We start from the raw sequence: 22,963 nt of genomic DNA on the forward strand, positions 1-22,963 counted from the left end.
TCCATATGAAGTAACTCCAGGGGTCTTGATGTTGTCATCACATTTTTGGCATGATGAGAGCTTCCCACCTGTTTCCCTACTTGACAAGCTGCACAGGGTCTATCTTTTTCGAAAGTAACATTTGTTAGACCTATCACGTGTTCTCCCTTTAGAAGCTTGTGAAGGTTCTTCATCCCCACATGTGCTAAGCGGCGATGCCATAGCCAGGCCATGCTAGTCTTAGCAATTAAGCATGCATCTAGACCGGCCTCCTCTTTTGCAAAATCAACTAAATAGAGTTTGTCGTCTAATACACCCTTAAAAGCTAGTTTACCATCACTTCTTCTAAAGACAGACACATCTACATTTGTGAATAGACAATTATATCCCATATTACATAATTGACTTACGGATAACAAATTATATCCAAGCAACTCAACTAAGAATACATTAGAAATAGAGTGCTCATTTGAAATTGCAATCTTGCCTAGGCCTTTAACCTTGCCTTGATTCCTGTCACCGAATATGATTGAATCTTGGGAATCTTTATTCTTGACGTAGGAGGTGAACATCTTCTTCTCCCCCGTCATGTGGTTTGTGCATCCGCTGTCGATAATCCAGCTTGAGCCCCCGGATGCATAAACCTGCAAAGCAAATTTAGGCTTGGGTCTTAGGTACCCAACTCATGTTGGGTCCTACAAGGTTAGTCACAATAGTCTTAGGGACCCAAATGCAAGTCTTGTCTCCCTTACATTTGGCCCCTAATTTCCTAGCAATTATCTTCTTATCCTTTCTACAAATAGCAAAGGAAGCATTGCAAGCATAATAAATTGTAGAAGGTTCATTCATTACTTTCCTAGGAAAATGAACAATATTTCTTCTAGGCATATGATTAATAACATTTCTCCTAGCTAAGTTTCTATCATGCATAATAGAGGAACTAGAAGCAACCATAGCATGAGAATCAAAAGCATCATAACTTCTATAAGCATTTCTAGAATGTCTCTTATCATGATACATGAAGGCATGGCTCTTTTGAGCACTTTTAGCCATAGGGGCCTTCCCTTTCTCCTTGGCGGAGATGGGAGCCTTATGGCTTGTTAAGTTCTTGACTTCCCTCTTGAAGCCAAGACCATCCTTAATTGAGGGGTGTCTACCAATCATGTAGGCATCCCTTGCAAATTTTAGCTTGTCAAATTCACTTTTGCTAGTCTTAAGTTGGGCATTAAGACTAGCCACTTCATCATTCAATTTAGAAATGCAAGCTAGGTGTTCACTACAAGCATCAACATTAAAATCTTTGCACCTATTGCAAATCATAACATGTTCTACACAAGAGTTAGATTTATTCGCTACTACTAGTTTAGCATTTAAATCATCATTAACACCTTTTAAAGTAGAAATGGTTTCATGATAAGTAGATAGTTCACAAGAAAGCATTTCATTCCTTTTAACTTCTAGAGCAAGAGAATTTTGTGCACTAACAAATTTATCATGCTCTTCATACAAAAGATCCTCTTGCTTTTCTAATAACCTATTCTTATCATTCAAGGCATCAATTAATTCATTAATTTTATCAACCTTGGTTCTATCTAGGCCTTTGAATAAACATGAATAATCTATTTCATCATCATCACTAGACTCATCCTCACTTGAAGAAGCATAAGTAGTATTGTTTCGAGTACATACCTTCTTCTCCTTTGCCATGAGGCATGTGTGATGCTCGTTTGGGAAGAGGGATGACTTGTTGAAGGCGGTGGCGGCGAGTCCTTCGTTGTCGGAGTCAGATGAGGAGCAATCCGAGTCCCACTCCTTTCCAAGATGTGCCTCGCCCTTCGCCTTCTTGTAGTTCTTCTTCTTTTCCCACTTTCCACTCTTCTTTTCTTGGTCACTATCATTATCGGGACAATTAGCGATAAAATGACCAATCTTACCACATTTGAAGCAGGAGCACTTCCCCTTCGTCTTGTTCTTGTTGGGGTACTCCTTGTGACCCTTTAGCGCCGTCTTGAACCGCTTGATGATGAGGGCCATCTCTTCATCATTAAGCTCGACCGCCTCAACTTGCGCCACCTTGCTAGGTAGTGCCTCCTTGCTCCTTGTTGCCTTGAGAGCAATAGTTTGAGGCTCTTGGATTGGACCATTTAATGCATCGTCGAACTTTCCAAGGATCTCCTCGGGCGTCATCTTTGTGTACCTAGGATTCTCACGAATATTGTTCACAAGATGTGGATCAAGGACGGTAAAGGACCTTAGTATTAGGCGGACAACGTCGTGGTCCGTCCATCGCGTGCTTCCATAGCTCCTTATCTTGTTGACGAGGGTTTTGAGCCTGTTGTACGTCTGGGTTGGCTCCTCCCCTCTTATCATCGTGAATCTCCCGAGTTCGCCTTCCACCAACTCCATCTTGGTGAGCATGGTGACGTCGTTCCCCTCATGTGAGATCTTGAGGGTGTCCCAGATCTGCTTGGCATTGTCCAAGCCGCTCACCTTATGATACTCGTCCCTGCACAATGAGGCTAACAACACAGTAGTAGCTTGTGCATTTTTATGAATCTGTTCATTGATAAACAAAGGACTATCCGAGCTATCAAATTTCATTCCACTCTCTACTATCTCCCATATACTAGGATGGAGAGAGAACAAGTGACTACGCATTTTGTGACTCCAAAATTCGTAGTCCTCTCCATCAAAATGAGGAGGTTTACCAAGTGGAATGGAGAGTAAATGAGCATTGGTACTTTGAGGAATACGAGAATAATCAAAAGAGAAGTTTGAATTAACCATCTTCTTATTCTCGTAGACGTTGTCGTCGTCCTTTTGGGAAGAAGAGGACTCGTCGCTGTCGTCGTAGTAGACGATCTCCTTGATGCGCCTTGTCTTCTTCTTCTTCCCATCTCTTCGTTTGTGGCCCGAGCCTGAGTCGGTAGGCTTGTCATCTTAGGCTCGTTGATGAAGGACTCCTTCTCCTTATCGTTGACCACCATCCCCTTGCCCCTAGGATCCATCTCTTCGGGCGGTTAGTCCCTTTCTTGAAGAGAACGACTCTGATACCAATTGAGAGCACCTAGAGGGGGGTGAATAGGTGATCCTGTGAAACTTAAACTTTAATGCCACAAAACTTGGTTAGGAGTTAGCACAATAAAGCCAAGTGGCTAGATAAGAGTCTTTGCAAGACACGATAACCACAAGAAGATCAATCATAGATAGACACGGTGGTTTATCCCATGGTTCGGCCAAGTTCAACACTTGCCTACTCCACGTTGTGGCGTCCCAACGGACGAGGGTTGCAATCAACCCCTCTCAAGCGGTCCAAAGACCCACTTGAATACCATGGTGTTTTGCTTTGCTTTACTATATCCCGTTTGCGAGGAATCTCCACAACTTGGAGCCTCTCGCCCTTACACTTTGAAGTTCACAAAGAAGCACGGAGTAAGGGAGGGATGAGCAACACACACAAGACACGAAATCAGAGTATCAACACGCACACAAGTCGCAACAAGAGCTCACAACACAACCCGGCGAGTTCACAACTCAAATGAAGCTCTAGTTGATATCACAAAGAATCAAATGCGCGGAATCGAAGTCTTGGTGATTAGGAATGCTTAGAGAATGCTTGGTGTGCTCCTCCATGCGCCTAGGGGTCCCTTTTATAGCCCCAAGGCAGCTAGGAGCCGTTGAGTGCATTCCAGGAAGGCAATTCTTGCCTTCTGTCGCCTGGCGCACCGGACAGTCCGGTGCACCACCGGACACTGTCCGGTGCGGATTTCTTTCCTTCTTTGGCGAAGCCGACCGTTGGCGCTTTGGAGCCGTTGGTGCACCGGACACTGTCCGGTGCACACCGGACAGTCTGGTGCCCCCTTCCGACCATTGGCTCGGCCACGTGTCTCGCGCGGTTCGCGCGGCCGACCGTTGGCCCGGCCGACCGTTGGCTCACCGGACAGTCCGGTGCACACCGGACAGTCCGGTGAATTATAGTCGTACGCCGTTAATCACTTCCCGAGAGCAGTAAGTTCACCTGAGCCAGTCTGGCGCACCGGACACTGTCCGGTGCACCCAGACAGAGCTGACTTTGGCTGAACAAAGCCATCTTTAATTTCAACTTGATTTTTCCTGTTTCCAGCACTTAGACACAATACATTAGTCTCTAAAACAATGTACTAAGTCTGAGAAACATACCTTTATACTTGATTTGTACTTTGTCCACCATTTAACACTTAGGCACTTGTGTTGGACACTAAATCACCAAAATACTTAGAAATGGCCCAAGGGCACATTTCCCTTTCAATAAGTTCTAAATTCCCTTTGTGGGGGATAGATATCCCCCGAGTCCACTAGAAGGCGAGAAAGCCTCGCGCGGGGCCACGGGCTAGTTACCCCGCAAGGCCATCCCTTCGTGGGCCGAGCTACAGCTACTTGCGGAATGGGCTGACCTGAGAGGGCAAAGGACTCAAGCCCAGACAATATGTCGGCTCATACATTATCAATAGTAATCACCCGACTTTCCCGCGCACGACGTCCTCGAATATCGGGGCGGATTAGGGATAAGTTGGTGAGATTGTAGGGAGATCAGTTCAGTCGGTTCACTATTATTTAGGAGACATATGATTCTCATGTACGTATGGAGTGCCCCACGGTCGTGTATATAAGGTCCAGGGGGGGTACCCCATCATGTCCATCGACCATCTACCTATCTCATTAGCTTTTCTCCATTTAGGAGACCTCGCTTGTAACCCACCACATAGATCCATCCCAGGAAGTAGGGTATTATGCCTCTCTAAGTGGCCCGTACCTACAGAAAATCACATGTCCCTCTCTCATGCGTCCAACACGAACCATTGAGCTACCATCAACAGCACCGTTCTACCCAAAAGCACCGCAAGGGTTACCCTGGGTGTGCGGTCGGACTCTAAACATCGATACCCTTAGTAACATAATTAAGAACCTTAGAAAGACTAGAAGTGCAGATTTTGGAAAAGGTACATTTGGAATCAAGTTTGATCCAAAACAGGATTTTAAGTTGGAGATTGGAAAATGGTGAAAAACAATGACTTAGACTAGTTGGATAGACTCTAGATAAGTTTGTCTAAGTCATAGGAATGCTCTCAAAGACAGCCAAATTGAATCGAGGAAGAAAGCCCAATTTAGACTTAACTCTAGTAGGTCTGTGGCGCACCGGACCAGTCTAGTGGCGTACCAGACCAAGTACACAATAAAGGTATTTATGGGTTTATGTGACTTGGTGCACCGGACCACTTGCGCGGAGAGGACATCTATAGGACTTTGGTGGCCTAGGGCACTAGACCTGTCTAGTGGTGCACCGAACTACTTACATAGAATAGTCGTCTATGAAGAAGCTAAAGAACATGGCACACCAGACCCGTCAAGTTCAACGACTAGTTCCTACTCCAATGGCTAGCGAACAAGATAGCTTACGTTGTGGAGTCCGGTGGTGCACCGGACCAGTCCGCTGCCACCTAACATGAAAACTTTCCGTTGATAACACAGGCTGATGAAAGGCCCGGTGGCACTCGAGGCAGGTGCATATTTTTCGATCTCACCTAACGGCTAATTAACGGTTTGGGGCTATAAATACGCCCCTAACCATCCATTTCAAGACACAAGAGTTATAATTCAACTCCTACAAGATAGAGCAACAAATCATTGAGATAAAATAGCCTCACATGTGCCATTAGTGAGAATTGTGCGAGTGATAGTGGTTCTTGAGCATCGTGTGCTAGTGCATTGTGTTAGTGTGTTGTGTTGTTGTGATCTTGTGCTCTTGTGCTTGGTGTTAGCAAGAGGCTCCGAGTTTGTGGAGTGCCTTGTGAAGACTCTGTCTCTCAACTTCAAGATCAAGAGGGCTCATGCTTATTCGTTGGAATCACTTGAGAGGGTTGAAATAGACCCATCCTTAGGGATACCTCAACGGAGACGTAGGTTCTTTGGAACCAAACTCTGATACTTCAAATTGTCGTGTCTCTCTTTGTGTGTTTGCTTTTGTCGGTGTTTTGGGTCCGACCGCACACCCGGGGTTGCCTTACAAGGTGTTTTTAGGAGTAGGACGATGTTGCCGACTGTAGCTCGATGGTTCGTGCTGGACGCACGAGAAACTGTGAACAATGATGTACAGGTTCGGGCCGCTTAGAGATGCGTAACACCCTACGTCCTGGCGGGAATGCTTTATGTGGTGGATTACAAGGGAACTCTCTAGTATAGGGAACGTAGAGAGTTGAGGTGGGTGGCTGAGTAGTGAGATCGATCGTTCTGAAGGGGTGCCCCCTAGGCCTTATATATTCGACTGTGAGGCAATACATGCGGCTATGATAACAATGCGCTCCTAAGAAATAGTGAACTGATTGAGTCTATCTTCCTATAGTTCTGCCGACTCATCCTCGCTTGGTTCCGTTGTACGGGGCTCCAGCGCAGGAAAGTCGGGTCTCTGTTGTGGTTACTTGCTCGACGTTGTTGGGCCGTCTGGGCTCGCACCGATCCGGCCTTGTGTCGATCTGCTTCACTGGTCATTCTTCCCTAGGCCCACGAAGGGATGACCTTACGATTTATTGGGCCCTCGGGCCTTTCGTGAGGTCTTTTATCCTTCCAGTGGACCCGGGGGATATCTGTCCCCCACAAGCCCCCGATCTTTGGGTTGATTTTGAAATAATAGGCCTAAAGATCCTAGGTCCAGCTTGCAGTCTTTGTTTATGACAGGAAATGCTTTCCGGGTATTCTGGTAAAAACGATTTCTTATTGTCTCCTTCTGCTTTTATCACTCGAAAACTGGTGTTCTGTCTCAAACTCGCGCTTTGGAGGTCAGCATTTTGTACCGTAGGACCTTGAACTTCATTGGGTGCACCGGAGGTGCACCCAATGGGTGTAGCCCCCGAGCTTCGAGTGGATTCTTGAAAATAATCCACTCGAAGGTCTTCACTTCGAGTATTATCAGAAATCATTTTTATTTTCCGCTTGCACTTTGTTGGAGGTCAGCCTTGCTTTTGATCTTGCCATATGCTTTAGAAGTTAGCGTTATCTTGACTTGAAATGACGATTCATTGGGTGCGCCGAAGGTGCACCCAATGGGTGTAGCCCCCGAGCTTCGAGTGGATTCTTGAAAATAATCCACTCGAAGGTCTTCACTTCGTGCCCTTTTTGCTGAGAATCATCCTGTGACACCCCAGTGTCACCTAGGGTTTCTCTCAAATGCCAAACCAAGAATCATTATTTCATGTGAACCAAAGTAAGCATGAACATCAAAACAATTTAAGTGAGAAAGAATTCACCAAGTATATGCTTAAAAGTGTCATGATCAAAACAATTGAGACTTTTGAAAGATAAGAATGTGCAACCCTAATTCAAAACCCTAAGTAAACCCCATGAACAAAATTCAAGAAGATGTGAAAAGAGGATGAAAAGTTTAAAATTTTGAGTTGAGCCAATTATATAAGTTAAAGTATATTTATTAAGCAACAAGAAAGATTGAGAAGGATTAGCCAAAATAACTCAAATAAATTCCCAAATCAGCCCTTGATCAATGAACCCTTAGAGAAATTCAGATTTCTGAATTTCTGAATTTCAGACCTCTTCTCAAAGATCATCTGTGTTCTCTGCTTTTCCAAACTCAAAGCCAGAAGATCCAAATATCAAAGTCGTGCCAAATTACCTTGAACACATTCTGGGAAAGTTTGAACTCAAACCAAATTCATTTGACACGGTTTTGGCGCAGCTCAACCTCGGGACCAGGCATTCTGACACTGGCACCTTGGTGACGCTACAACTCCCTGTCCCTAGCCTAAAACCGCACGTCGTCCATACACAAAAGACAAAGCTTGGTCTGGTGAACAAATCCCTTGCAGTGATCTTGCCCAAATTCGCGAAGATTTGCTCCCAATCGGCGCTTGAACAGGGGCAGAGGCAACGGGAACACGTGTTCGACCGCGGCTGACACCCCCGGTTCACGCCCGTTCGCGCACCGCGCCTTCCCAGTGCACGCCCGCGCGCACTCGCCGGTCCACGACCGCCCGTGCACCGCGCCGCGCCTATAAAGCCTTCCCAGGCGCGCCCCACTTCGCCCCGCACTCACCCTCACCGGCCAGCCACTTCCCCTTAGCTCCGGCGAGCTTAATTCCGCCCGCCATTGCCGCCAGAGCTTCGGCCACCGTGGCCAGCGCCCTCCAGCCATCCTCTGGGCAGGCCAGTGCTTCGGCTAGCTCCGCCAGTAGCCCGTGAAGCTCGCCAAGCCCTCGGACCCGACCGGACTTCACCGGAGGCCCGAGATCAACCTCACCAGACTTCGGTCTTCCGCCGCCGCGCGTGGACCGAGCTACCCAGTGAGTCTCCGACCGATTCCTTTCGCTCATAGTTTCTCTGGCATCCCGTGGACCTCCCTGACCTATTTGATTGAACTATCTCGCCGTGACCAGGCCGGTCTCCTCGCCGCCGACGAGCATCCCCGCTTGCGCGCGTGGACCGACCGACTCCGGCCATCTCCGACGGCGTTCCGCACACCGTTGTGATCCCCGCGACCTCCCCTTCACCCTCGACCACTTCACCGGAACAGTCTCGCCGCCGGTAAGCCCCTCCGCCCTTTTCTTCGCCGCGGCTACTGTTTAAGGTAGAAGAAGGACCTCGGGTTAGGATCTGTAGAACCTGAGGGGTTTTCTGTAATGTCAGCGACTCATGTGAATAGTAACCTAAGGACTGATTCGCAAAGGAAACTTAGAAAACCCGCCAGGGACCCCAGTGCAAAGTGGATTTCCATTTAATCAATTTTGTTACCCTTTTTAAAATGACCAGAGAACTTAGAAAATCCATAACTTGATGAAATCTTAATAAAAAGTTGTCAAACCAATTTTGCTAGCTCTGGAATATTGTAATCTGTCATTTAAAAATAGTGAACTCTATGCTTCTGTTCTAAATTTAGAGTTTAAAATTAAAAACAGAAACCCACTAAACCTTGTTTAATTAAGGAAAATTAGTTTTTCTTTTGTGCTAAGCTTAAGAAAATTTGTAGATGTTTATACCCTATTTAGACACTGTTTAAAAATAGTAGGAACACCAGCATTGGAAAATATGAGGTAGTTATTCATTTAAAGCTATTTTGTCCAAAACTTAGAGAAAATCAGAAAGGCCTTAGAGATTAATGAACAGTGATTAATAATATTTTTCCTAGTTTACTTATGCAACAGAGAACCTAGGAAAAATACAGAGACCATTAATTTGGACCAGTTCTTAATTAAGATGATTTAATTAACCTTATATAGACTGAAGATCAATTATTATAATTGCAAAACTATAACTAAAGTGGTTAGTAAAAATCCAGTGAACTTCTAACCACCACAGCCCCACTACAAAAATACAGAACACCCCAGCCCAACTTTTTAAGTAGGGAAAATAAATACAGAGTGATAATAAGGCATTTTTCCAATAAATCATAAACAACCCCTTTTAATGCGATAATGGGCAACCAAAAATTAGCTAAGTCCATGATGAGACAGTCCACCAGAGAAAAATGCAAACCCATGAAAAAGAAGTAAACTCATACCTTTTGCTAGTGATTAAAGAGAAAGGCCATTTAATTCAAATAATGCAAACCACCCCTTCCCTTAAGCAAATAGAAGCCAAACTTCAGAATGATTGCTCTTGCACAAAATACCAACTAAGAAAAATAAGAACTCTGTTGTTTGATGTTTTTCAAATATAGTGGTAGTAGAAAGCACCCCTTTGGCTAGAAACCTTAAGAAAATCATAGGGAAAGAATTAAAAGGTATTAATGACTAGAAATTTGTATCAAGTCATTTTATAACACCTAAAAGCCAGCAAAAATAAGTTTTAGAGAATTACCCACTGTTAAATAATAGTTGTAGTTCAAAGTACCCCTTCTGCCCTAAAATTTGGTAATTTTGTCCAGAGAAAACCATTCACTTTCTGACCCCCAAATTTTGAGACAGAGAATCATACACCAGTAACAAGCCACTATAATTTTTGCAGAATTTTTGGAATTTTATAAAAGCAACTTGTAGTTCAAACCTACTCCAAAACATTAAAATAAAAGAAAAGGAAAGAAGAAATAAACCCCACCTCAATAAGTCTAACTTGAGAACTTATCATTTATCACTAAGACTTAAAAAGAATTCAGTGGAACCCCAAAAATAAACCTACCCCTTACCTTAACTAAGTTTAACCCAATTTACCAAGTGTACCACCCAAGGGTTTTACATAAGTAAAGTTAACTTGTTTAAACTCAAAAGACCATACACCTTTAAAGTGGTAATTTCTAAAAGCACATATCATATCATGCATATATCTTACGCATTGCATTCATTAGATTGTAATCTTGCCGACGGAGAGTACGTGCTCATCCCCGAGCAAGGACCTGTCCAAGAGGAGGACCAGGAGCAGGCTTCAGAGGCTGCTATTGAGGATCTCCCCGCAGCCCCAGCAATTGAAGGCAAGCCCCGGTTTTATGCATAACCATGTTATTATATGCTACTTTACTACACTTAATGCTTGTAGGATTGCAATGTGCACTTAAGTGTAGGAGTTGCTTGAAACCTCTAGTTGCATGAACTTAGGATTCCTTTTTGAGATGAATACTAGTATGCTAGGTCGAGTAGCTGCTTGCTAATCAGGATCTCGGTAGAAGTCGAGTGATTTTTCTAGCACTCGCGCGAGGTCAGGAGTTGATTGTATTCATCTTGATAACGGGATTTATGTTGGTCTATGGACTTGGATCCAGGGAGGATGCCTTGTCCATGAGACGGGAAAAATGAATTAAGGATTAATGTGTGGATACCTGAGTCAAGCTTTTGAACGTACTAAGCACATGCCGGGAAAAATGGTAACCGGTAAACCTAGTACCTGAGTGAAGCCGGGCGCGGACTTTATCCCTCATGCGACCTGAGACTGGGTCTCCCATGCTAGCTATGGTGGGTACAAGTGCGGTCACTGCACGGCGGCAGCCGGGGTCAGTGGAGCATTGTATGCCAAGGCGGTGAGGCCTGGACGCGAACGGGAAATCGATGGGGACGGTTGTCTTGTGTGGGATCGGAGTACCCTGACTTGACGTGTGTTTAGGTTTACCTTGCAAGGTTAAAACTCGATTCGAATCGTCTGCTTCTCGCAGCTAATGAGACTGCTTGATTCCTTGTACTGCATCGAGTAAGAAGTGAAATGTGGTTATATGAGATAACTTGTTGATTGAACTAATTGATTGTTACCATGAATGCTTAGAAGGAGCAAATCTAGCTAAGTTAATGATGGTAGAATTTGAAAAGCTAAAAATTGATTTTAGAAACAGCTAGTGCTTTTGGCAAACCAAACCCCTCAGCCAAACAGCTGCATAGTCTAGAGGTAGAGGAGTAGACTCCTCACACCGGTTAAGTCTAGCTGAGTATTAGTATACTCAGCCTTGCTTGTGGCACCATTTTTGCAGGTACCATGCAGGATTTGGTTGATGGTGTGACTTGGCCTACCACCCTGCCACCGGGTTGGACGGTCGAGTGGGATGTTGCTCCGGCAGGAGAGGAGCATGAGGAGTAGTGGGCTAGGCCTTGCCCATTTCCTCATTACCGACGACATCGATTATCCGCTGCACTTTAATTTATGAACTTTATTTGCTACTCAGAAACTCCGATTTATGTAATAACTCAGCACTTAATTTGAGGTTTCCTGTTTTATTGTATTTCTTCTGTGACTCACCTTCGAGTGAGATTGTGGAATTTGATCCTGGTTAAGTGGCTTCATCAGACTAGATCTGAGGGACTGACGGGTTATTCCGATTTAAGTGTGTTACGACCCCTGAGGCGTGACTTAGGCACTTAAGCTGGAATAATTCGGGTGGTTCTGCCACACATCCTCTCTTTTTCTGAATGCCTTAGAGGTTAGCATTATGTCATTGATATTATGCTTTAGAGGTCAGCATGTATTTTGTCTTTGAGGCCGAGTTCATGATCTGCCCATATCTTGCTAGGTGGTGCAATTTATTTGATCTGCGACTGATTGGACGTTCGATGGACGTCCCCTGGCTAGTCTTCATGTCGCTTCTGTCGGTCAGACATGTACTTCACCGGCTATATTTGGCTTTCCTTTGATCCTTACTGATATCTCATTTTTGTCTTGAGGTATTCATTGCATGTCCTGCACGGATGCGACAGTTTTGAAAAATATACTGATAATTCCTAGTGTTGGGACTATGCTTCGTCGCCGAAGGTCTTGTAGGAAGAAGCAGCTTCGGCTGAAGCTGTCCGCATGAGATGACCGAAGGATCCTCTTCATGAAGCTTCGGAATTACAAACCGACTTAAAAGTAGAATGACCTTTTAGTCCATAAAAGTTTGGGTCGCTGTTGTAATCCCTTATAAGGGGCATAATTGTAATTCCCCACAGGCTGTGTCCTGTGCCTATAAATAGTGAACAGTATTCCTTTACTGTTCACGCATTCCGGTATTTGCAATCGCATCATTCGGGAACCAATCTTTGCCAAGGCAGAGGTATAACTGTATTCAATGATTAAATATACTGAGTAGATATAATATGGTTCGTTTATGATTCATTTACCTTCGATACTCTATATTTTATGTTATCTTATACAATCTATTAAAATTCAATTACGAAGATTTAACCTTCGTAATCGTAGTGTCATCAACCTTCGTCCAAGGTCCATTAATCCCCAAGGGAATAATGCTTCGTTGGACGAAGGACATTAACATTTAACATTTTATGTTGCCTTGTTCTTAATTCATAGCATTTGAGAACAAGTCCCCAACATTGGCGCCCACCTCCGGTCAACTCACTTCCACTTTTTGAGCTGATGGCTTCGATTAACGATCAAGCTGGAGCTGCTTCGGCCCCAAAGCTGGTGTTCCCGATAACAGGTGGTTCGTGCTCAGAACCAGCCAACAAAAAGCAGAAGAAAGAGGCGCAGAGAAGGGTACAACATGTTGGAGTGCAGGGACCCTTCATCAAGTCAAGATGGTCACACATTCCAATCACCTTCTCCCAAGAGGATCTTCAGCTCAAGGATTTTCCTCATAACGATGCTATGGTTATTTCTTACGTTATCAAAGGATTTCTGGTCCACACTGTTTTGGTTGATACAGGCAGTGCAACTGATATTATATTTGCTAAGGCCTTCAGACAAATGCAAGAGCCAGAAGACAAGATTCATGATGCTACACACCCTCTCTGTGGCTTCGGAGGAAGACAGATTGTAGCACTGGGCAAGATCACCATGCCAGTGACCTTCGGCTTCATCAACAACACCAGAACCGAGCAAGTTGTGTTTGACATTGTTGACATGGAATACCCTTACAATGCAATTATTGGTCGTGGCACCCTCAATGCTTTCGAAGCAATTCTTCATCCTGCTTACCTTTGCATGAAGATACCTTCGGATCAAGGACCCATTGCTATTCATGGAAGTCAGGAAGCTGCCAGAAGGGCCGAGGGAAACTGGACTGACTCAAAAGCAATCCATAACATAGATGGAGCTGAAGCTTGCGAATAGTACAAATTCAGAAGGGAGAAAGCAGCTTCAGCAGATCAGCCGAAGCCCATGCTCTTATGTGAGGACATAGCAGAGAAGAAGGTGTTGTTGGGCTCTCAATTATCCGAAGAACAGGAGAAAACCTTGATAAGGTTTTTGTTCAACAACAAAGATGTTTTTGCATGGTCAGCCAATGATCTTTGCGGAGTTAACAGGGATGTTATTGAACACTCGCTCAATGTTGACCCATCTTTCAGACCCAGAAAGCAGAGGCTTCGGAAAATGTCTGATGACAAGGCCGAAGGCGCTCGGAATGAAGTCAAAAGACTCCTCAGTGCAGGAGTTATCAGAGAAGTAAAGTACCCAGAATGGCTAGCTAACACTGTTATGGTAAAAAAGGCCAATGGCAAATGGCGAATGTGTATCGATTTTACGGATCTCAACAAGGCCTGTCCGAAGGACGAATTCCCATTGCCAAGGATAGACTCCTTAGTTGATGCAGCAGCTTCGTCAGAGCTTATGAGTCTTCTCGATTGTTATTCAGGCTATCATCAAATTTGGATGAAGAAGGAGGATGAGCCAAAGACCAGTTTCATAACCCCTAGTGGAACATATTGTTACCTTCGGATGCCTGAGGGGCTCAAGAACGCTGGAGGAAGTTTCAGCAGAATGACTGCGAAGGTTCTCCAGTCTCAGATAGGCAGAAATGTGCTAACTTATGTTGATGATATCATTGTAAAAAGCACGAAACAGGAAAATCACATTGCTGATTTGCACGAGACCTTCGCCAGTTTTAGACAAGCTGGTCTAAAGTTGAATCCAGAAAAATGTGTCTTCGGAGTAAAGAAGGGGAAATTTCTTGGATGCTTGGTTTCAACAAAGGGAATTGAAGCTAATCCAAGTAAAATTGAAGCTATACTTCGAATGGAGCCACCAACTACAAAAAAGGGGGCCCAAAGATTAACAGGGAGGCTGGCATCTCTCAATAGATTCATATCCAGATCAGCAGAGAGAAATTTACCATTCTTCGAAGTGCTGAAATCAGCCGAAGTCTTTCAATGGGGACCAAGCCAACAAAAAGCCTTCGAGGAACTGAAGCAATATTTGATAGATTTAACAACATTAACTCCACCAACGCTAGGGGCTCCTTTGTTATTATATGTGGCAGCTTCGCATTCAGCGGTAAGTGTAGCACTTGTCCAGGAGAAGCTTGATGGCCAAGTCAAGAAGCAGGTCCCAGTGTATTTTGTATCTGAAGTTCTTAGTATATCAAAGAAAAACTATACAGAATTGGAGAAGGTGTTATATGCTGTTTTGATGGCATCCAGGAAGCTTCGGCATTACTTTCAAGCATACAATATTGGTGTTCCTTCTTCACAACCGTTGAAGGACATTATGAGAAATAGAGAAGCTACTGGACAGATTGGAAAATGGGCTGCAGAGCTCAATGAATTTTGCATTGATTATGTGCATAGATCTTCGATCCAGTCTCAAGCGTTGGCAGATTTCATTGCTGACTGGACGCCAGGGGCTCAGGATGAAGAAACAAATAAAGATGCCGAAGTATGGACAGTGTTTTGCGATGGGTCTTGGGGAACCTTCGGAGCAGGAGCAGCCGCTGTGTTGGTCTCACCATCCAAAGTTAAAACTTGTTATGCAGCAAGACTCGATTTTAGTTGTACTAACAATATTACTGAGTACGAAGCCCTGCTTTTGGGCCTTCGGAAGTTAAAAGCAATGGGAATCAGAAGGGCCATTCTTAAAACTGATTCCCAGGTTGTTTCGGGTCATATCGACAAGAGTTGTAAGGCTAAAGATCCGAAGCTTGAAAAATATCTAGACACGGTCCGAAGGATTGAAGCTTCCTTCGAAGGATTTTCTGTCAAAAATATCCCTCGAGGACAAAATGAGCATGCTGATTTGCTAGCTAAGTCAGCAGCACATGGGCTGCCCTTACCTTCGGATGTGTTCTTCGAAACAATAAAAGCACCTTCAGTGGAACTTCTTGAAAGAGCAGTCCTCAATATATCTCCTGTTTATAGTGAAGACTGGAGAACTGAGATTATCTCTTACCTTCAGGGTAATTTCCTTTCAGATGACGAAACTTACAACAGGAGGATAGAGGCAAGAGCTCGTCCATATGTCATGATAGAAGGGGAGTTGTACAAGCATGGAGTTTGTGCTCTATTACTCAAGTGTTTATCTAGAGCCGAATTCATAGAATTGATGAAAGAAATACATGCAGGCCTGTGTGGATCTCACATTGGATCTAGGCCGTTACTTGGAAAAGTTTTCCGTCAAGGGTTTTATTGGCCGAAGGCAGCTTCGGATGCAGCGGAATTAGTTCAAAAGTGCGAAGGTTGTCAGAAATGTGCAAGAGATCAAAAACAACCTTCGTCCCTAACTCAGCTGATACAACCCATCTGGCCATTGCAAAGGTGGGGCCTTGACTTGTTAGGTCCGTTACCACCGGCCCAAGGAAACTTAAGATATGTTGTAGTGGCTGTGGAATATTTTTCTAAATGGATTGAGGCAAAGCCTTTAGCCACAATAACTTCGGCCACCATTCAAAAGTTTTTCTGGCAGAATATTGTTTGTCATTTCGGAGTACCAAAGGCCATCACTGTAGATAATGGAACACAGTTCGACTCCGAAGCTTTCAGAGAATTCTTTGATCAAATTGGCACGAAGATCCATTTTGCATCGGTCAGGCATCCGGAGTCAAATGGACTCGTTGAAAGAGCCAATGGCATCATAATGACAGGAATAATGAAGTTAATCTTCAATCAACCCAGGGGAAAGTGGCCAGATCAATTAATCAAAGTGGTATGGAGCCACAACACAACAACATCAAGGTCAACAGGCTTTACTCCATTCAAATTATTGTTTGGTGACGAAGCAATAACCCCGGAAGAAGCTAAAACTAGATCAATAAGAGTAGTAGCTTCGGCAGAATTAGATCCTGAAGCTGATCATTCTGTGGAAAAAGATGCTATAGAAGGGATCAGGCTTCAAGCTGTGGAGAACATCAATAAATATCAAGCTGAAACAATCAAATGGCGTGATAGAAAGGTTCGGCTAAAGAATATTGAGCCAGGACATTTGGTGCTTCGGAGAGTGGCTAACCCAGATACAGTGGGCAAGTTGCAGTTGAAATGGGAGGGACCTTTTTTGGTAGTATCTTCGTCAAGACCCGGTTCATACAGATTGAAGGATATGGACGGCAACGACATTCCTAGATCTTGGAATGCGGATGAGCTTCGGCGATATTATGTATAACTTGATGTAATTTTTTATATTTTTTATTTTTTCTTTCATGGCACCCTTTTCCTTTCTGAAGGGGGAGAAAGGTTTTTAATGGGGCCATCACATGTAATTTCCTTTTTTATCTCTATAAGAGCAAAATCCCCCAAAGATGTAAATGTAAAAGCTGAGAACGCACCATCGAGTGCCGGAAAGAAACAGGGAAGAAGCTCCAAAGTCGTTCCTAAGGGAATGCAGAGCTTACAGCGAAAAATAAACGCTGATTCCGCCGAAAGTAAAAGGCGAAGAAGCTCCAAAGACGTTCCTAAGGGAATGCAGAGCTTACAGCGAAAAGTCAACGCTGATTCTGCTGAAGTAAAAGGCGAAGAAGCTCCTAAGGGAGGCTTACAGCGAAAAGTCAGCGCTGATATGTGATTGTTTCTAAGGAAATAACGGTTGTGATTATGGCTTCGGATATGTGTCTGGACATTCATTTGCACATCATATTACATCATAACATTTGCATTCATAAACATTCATCCAAGCATATGTAGGATAACCATCATCATAGCATAAGTGGTTGCTTCGGCAAAAAGGAAAAAACTGTCTTTTGTACTTCGTCGTGTACGAAAAGAAGAGCTTCGGAAAAAAGGAAAAGTTGTTTTTATGCTTCACTGTGTACGAAAAGAAGGGAAGGTGTTTTTTCGCCTTCGGCTTAAAAAGATAATTTTGTCCACATCAAAGCGTCTCTCATACATTAATGGAAGGGTAAGAGCATATTACAAGGTATGAACAGAATTCATTAAGAACAGTTTAGTCATATTTACAAAAGTTATTTCAAAAGTTTCTTGAGTTTGTCTACAGTCTACTCCTACTGATCTTCATGAGGCCTCAGCTTCGGCGTCATACTCTTTAAGCATCGGTCTCGGCTTCGTCATCCTACATGAATTAAGTTGTTGTGGGTCAAAACCAAGCTTGAAGGAAAAGGTAAGCACAAGGTATGATTTCTTACTGGTTCAAGATGACTCCGAGCTTCGTCTCCAGCCTTTTCTCGCCCGCCTTTTGTCCATATCATCTTTACAAATCTATTAGAAATGCTTCGGGCGAGGTCAGGAATATCATCTAAAATTGATGGTGATAGAGTGAAATTGGGCCTATTAACAATTTTTCCATGGTCGCAGCCAGCTTTCAGAAAAGCTGCAGCAGTGCCCCGAGAAGCTACCCAGGCACAGAAGTCACCGTGCCCGGCTATAACTTCGTCAAGCTCATCAATTTCACCCTCAATATGTTCGAAGGTCTTTGGTAAATCTTCAGTTGACGGGGTGAACTTCCCACTGCTGGCCCCGACTGAGTGGAAGATTTTTCTCAGTCGTTGAATACATTTATTGCTAAACTCCAAACATTTGTCTTGAAGGCTTGCCAATAATTTTTTCAAATCTGAATTTTGATGGACTTCGGCTTCAAGTTTCGTATTAAGTTCTTGCTTTTCTTTTTCAAACTGTTCAGATTGGCAGAGAAGCTTCGTATTCAATTCTGCTACTTTAGCTTCGGCTTCTGCCAATAAGCTTTCAGTTGTCTGAAGCTCGAAGTTTTTCTTTTCAATAGTAGCTGATTGCTCTTTTATTTTGCTCTCTAAATTTTCAATTATAACCTCGTGTTTTTTGTCTTCTAGATCTTGCTGCATTTTCAAAGCCTTGCTCAACAGCATACTCTGCACGTAAACAACCTTCGTTAGACATGTCTTCATTATTAAAAACAATAAAAGTCAAGGGAAAAGTAGTTCACCTTGAAATTGGAATAAAATAAACTACCAACGATATGTTGGCGTCGGTAGCGGCTAATGTCCGTTTCCAGCTTCGGAAAACCGATACTCTTTGATAGAGTACCGATAACCTTAGCTCCAGTTTGATCCCGGATACAGTCTAATTTTTCATCGTCAATACCCCCGAAGAGGAGTGCTCCTGGTTTATATCCGCAAGATTTGGCATATTCTTTAAGCTCTTCTATTTCGGTTTTTGACAATTCTTGTCCAACTAAATTTTGAAACATGAAGGCTTCGTCCTCTGAAGCTTCGTCAGCAATTTCCTTTTCTTTCTCAGACACTGCGGTCATGGCCTCTTCGGCGGCAGTAGTGGCTTCTTCTGTGGCCATGTTTAGCAGCATTTTGTCGATGTGTTCGATTGTGCTTGCCAAATTGAAATCTTCAGTTGAGGTAGCTTCGGTAGCCGCGACCTCCGAAGGTGTGACTTCAATATTTGTTATTTCCTCAGCCGCTCGTATCTTCTGAGCTGAAGCTCTCGGTGGTGTCTTGTCAATGACATCTGTCACTGCGATGATTCTTTGTCTCTTTGTTTTAGTTGTTTTCTTCGTTTTTTCGGGCTCCTTTTCCTTCTGAAAAAACTTTGTCAGTTGAGGCCCCAATGGACTTAGCTTCGCAGGCAGGGATTCAGTCATTACCTTCAAAATCTCTTCCACTTCAGTGGCAGAGCGTGATGCGGGAGTCTCCTCTTCGTCGGATACTTTTTGCTTCGGAGATGATACTTTCCTCTTCTTCGGAATATTCTTCTTTTTTTGTGGTTCTTTCTCATCTTCATTTAAAGCTTCGGCTACCCTTTTCCTTTTCCGGCCTTTGACACCTTTATTCAAATTTTCGTAGTCAGGGTATTCAAAACCCAGGGCGTCCAGCACTCGATTCAGTCTTCGCTTCGGACGGGTACCGAAGGCCGCAGTCATCAACTGATCCTCTTTTTTGGAGTAATTACCGAGTATTTCATTGCACATTATTTCAATTGTGTCCAGCCACTCTTGGCAAGGTGTTTTAAAATATTTCTTAAACTTGTAATAGTAAGGTAACCGCACAAGTTCCCCTTCTTTCTTCTCCCCCTCTAGCTTCGGCATTTCCCATTCTTTTAAGGTAGGAAAAACCCTGAAAGCCAAAAACTCTTGAACCAGGTCTCTTGTGCTGATATGCTCTGAAATAATTTTAAACTCAGCCAACGCTTTTTGGGTTGGACCTTCTGGTGTCATGTTGCAATGAGGTCGGGTTTCTCCGAAGATTAGTTCAAGCGGACTCTGCACAAGCTTCTCCTTGTCGTCATCAACCTTGACGTAGAACCATTCCGATTTCCAGCCTGCCGGCCACTTGCTTCGATAGTTGATGACAGGAAACTTTGTGGTTTTCCGATAGGCAAAATTATAGCAACCAAAGTTATCATGCAATCCATCTTTTCTAGCCTTTGTCTGATAATGCAGCTCATGAACTCGACAAAAGCTGTCGGCAAACGGCTCCACCGCCTGGCTTCGGAGGGCCCAGATATAGACGCTAAGCCTAACGATAGCGTTAGGAGTCAGCTGATGAAAGTAGACCCCAAACCTCTTCAATACATCTGCAATAATCCCATGCAGGGGGAATCTCAACCCAGCCTTTAGAAAGCTCTTGAAAATGACTATTTCATCCTTCTCTGGCTTCGGGGTAGTTTCTTCCCCCCCGAAGCGTAGTAGCTTCTTCTGACTTTCACTGAAATAACCCGACTTCACCATCTTGGAGAGATCAGCCTTCGAAACAGTCGACTTTCCGAAGTCCAAGTGGCTGGGCTTACTTGGCATGGCAATACGATAATCATCTTCGGAATCAGTTTCCTCAATGTTTCCTTCTCCCGCTTCGGCAGTCGCCTGTTCTGTCTCAGCAGTGGGGATTTCTTCCGGGGTTACCAGTCCGGATCGTTGCATCGCTTCGGAGATGGGAATAGTCTCCGATCCTTCAGCTTCGCCTCCCTCACGCTCAACCCTAGTGGTTGAACGCACTCTGGCCATTTAACTCTGAATTTTTTGGGAACTAAATGCTTTTTCTTCCGAAGCTTTTTCTTCTGACGAAGTAGGCTTCAAACTGGAGCTTCGTCTGATTCTGAGAGTCAAGCTTCGGCTATGGTTAAAAATTTTGGCAGCAAAACAGTGCAAATAGCAATGAATGCTGTGGTAACTTCACACCTACTCGTCTGTTTGCATAGTGATGCAGGTAAGAAGGTGGACCGCAGAGACCAAACAGTAGCTCTGCAAGGTGGGACCGCTACGCGCTCGGAAACTGAATCGTTTCTCGACAACGAGCTCAGGGAAGGTGTTTTTTGGACCTTCGGCTTCCCGAAGCTTAAGAGACTTTTTTCACGGATCAAGCTCGTTACGAAAAACGATCTAGCGTCGCGAAAGGGGCTACTGTTGGGACTATGCTTCGTCGCCGAAGGTCTTGTAGGAAGAAGCAGCTTCGGCTGAAGATGTCCGCATGAGATGACCAAAGGATCCTCTTCATGAAGCTTCGGAATTACAAACCGACTTAAAAGTAGAATGACCTTTTAGTCCATAAATGTTTGGGTCGCTGTTGTAATCCCTTATAAGGGGCATAATTGTAATTCCCCACAGGCTATGTCCTGTGCCTATAAATAGTGAACAGTATTCCTTTACTGTTCACGCATTCCGGTATTTGCAATCGCATCATTCGGGAACCAATCTTTGCCAAGGCAGAGGTATAACTGTATTCAATGATTAAATATATTGAGTAGATATAATATGGTTCGTTTATGATTCATTTACCTTCGATACTCTATATTTTATGTTATCTTATACAATCTATTAAAATTCAATTACGAAGATTTAACCTTCGTAATCGTAGTGTCATCAACCTTCGTCCAAGGTCCATTAATCCCCAAGGGAATAATGCTTCGTTGGACGAAGGACATTAACATTTAATATTTTATGTTGCCTTGTTCTTAATTCATAGCATTTGAGAACAAGTCCCCAACACCTAGGCGTCCCCCCAATGGGTGTGGGCAAGGGACGGCTTGGTACGCTGAGTGTTTTAGCAGACTGCTTCTGAGTAGTAATTTGATGTGACCGCGGGTGTAATCATATCGCCCACGCAGTTGACTGGAGTCCCAATGGGTGTTGCGTTGCGTGAAGCGGCGTCAGCCGCCTGACGTATCTTCAGACGGTTTGAAGTACATATTGAATTTTTGCGACTGTTCAGTGACCGTGGTAGGAGGTGAGCGGTTGCCTTCTTCTTCTATAAATAGTGCCTTTGCCTCTCTAGTTTTTTCACATCTCTTGCTGCTTGTTTACTCTCCTCTTCTTCTCCCCTCTGCCACCATGGGTAAAAGTAAGAAGGGTAGCGGTTCTTCTCCTCGCTCTGGCGACAAACGCAAACGTGAGCCGACTCCTCCTTTGGAGGACTTCGGCGACTCGGAGTACTCGGAGGAGGAGTTCTCCTCTGAGTCCGAGGGATCCCCGGCTCCCGTCTCTCCACCGGCGTCGTCTGATGATTCAGACGACTCCCAGGGGATTGCCGCGGAGGTCTGGACCTACATCCGGGCCGTCGAGCGCTCCGGGCTCGAAGGCTCGGATGAGTCGGAGTACTCCTCGGATGAGGACTCCTCGGACTCGTCCAAGGAGGACAGCGGCGGCGACGGTGGTGATGGCGGCGACGACGGGGGCGACGGTGACGGCGGCGGCGACAGCGGCAAGGGCAGCGACGGCGGCAGCAAGGGTGACCATGGCGGCGGCAGCAAGGGCAGCAGCAAGGGCAGCAACAAGACCAGTGGCTAGATGTCACTGGTTTTTTAGATGTTAGTATAGATTAGAAGTAGTATAATGAAATAATGTAGTAGTAGTTAGTAGTATAGAGTAGTGTAGTGTAATGTAGTAGTAGGGAGGTCATCAACTCATAATGAGTTGGTTTGTAAGTTCGGTAGCTTCCGTTTATAATGAAAAGTGATTTCGCTCCACTTCTGCATGTGTCATGTTGCTTTCTCATTGTACGCCAGTCAATGCGCGAGGAGTATCTGTGATCATCAAATCGCCTTTCTGACTGCCTTATTTGTAATGATGGAGCTTCGGTGGTCGCGGCCGAGTCATCCGAAATTCCCTCGTTGCTTTAGGAATGACGACCGAGTTACGGTGGGGCGTGTCGGTGTTTTTGATGTAATCAGCCGAGTGATTTATGGCAACATCGATGTTTTTAGAGATAACAGCCGAGTGACTGACGGTGGCGTCGGCGTTTTAGAGGTAACAGCCGAGTGATTAATGGCAATATCGGCGTTTTAGATGTAACAGCCGAGTGACTGACGGTGACGTCGGCGTTTTAGAGGTAATGGCCGAGTTAGAACGGGCCGCGTCGGCCGTTTTGGAAATAACGGCCGAGCGATGACATGGCACGACGGTGTTTTTAGAAATAACCGCTGGGTGATGACTGGACGCTTTTTGGAAACGGTAT

Source organism: Zea mays, chromosome 2, assembly GCF_902167145.1.
Source record: "Zea mays cultivar B73 chromosome 2, Zm-B73-REFERENCE-NAM-5.0, whole genome shotgun sequence".
NCBI lineage: Eukaryota > Viridiplantae > Streptophyta > Magnoliopsida > Poales > Poaceae > Zea > Zea mays.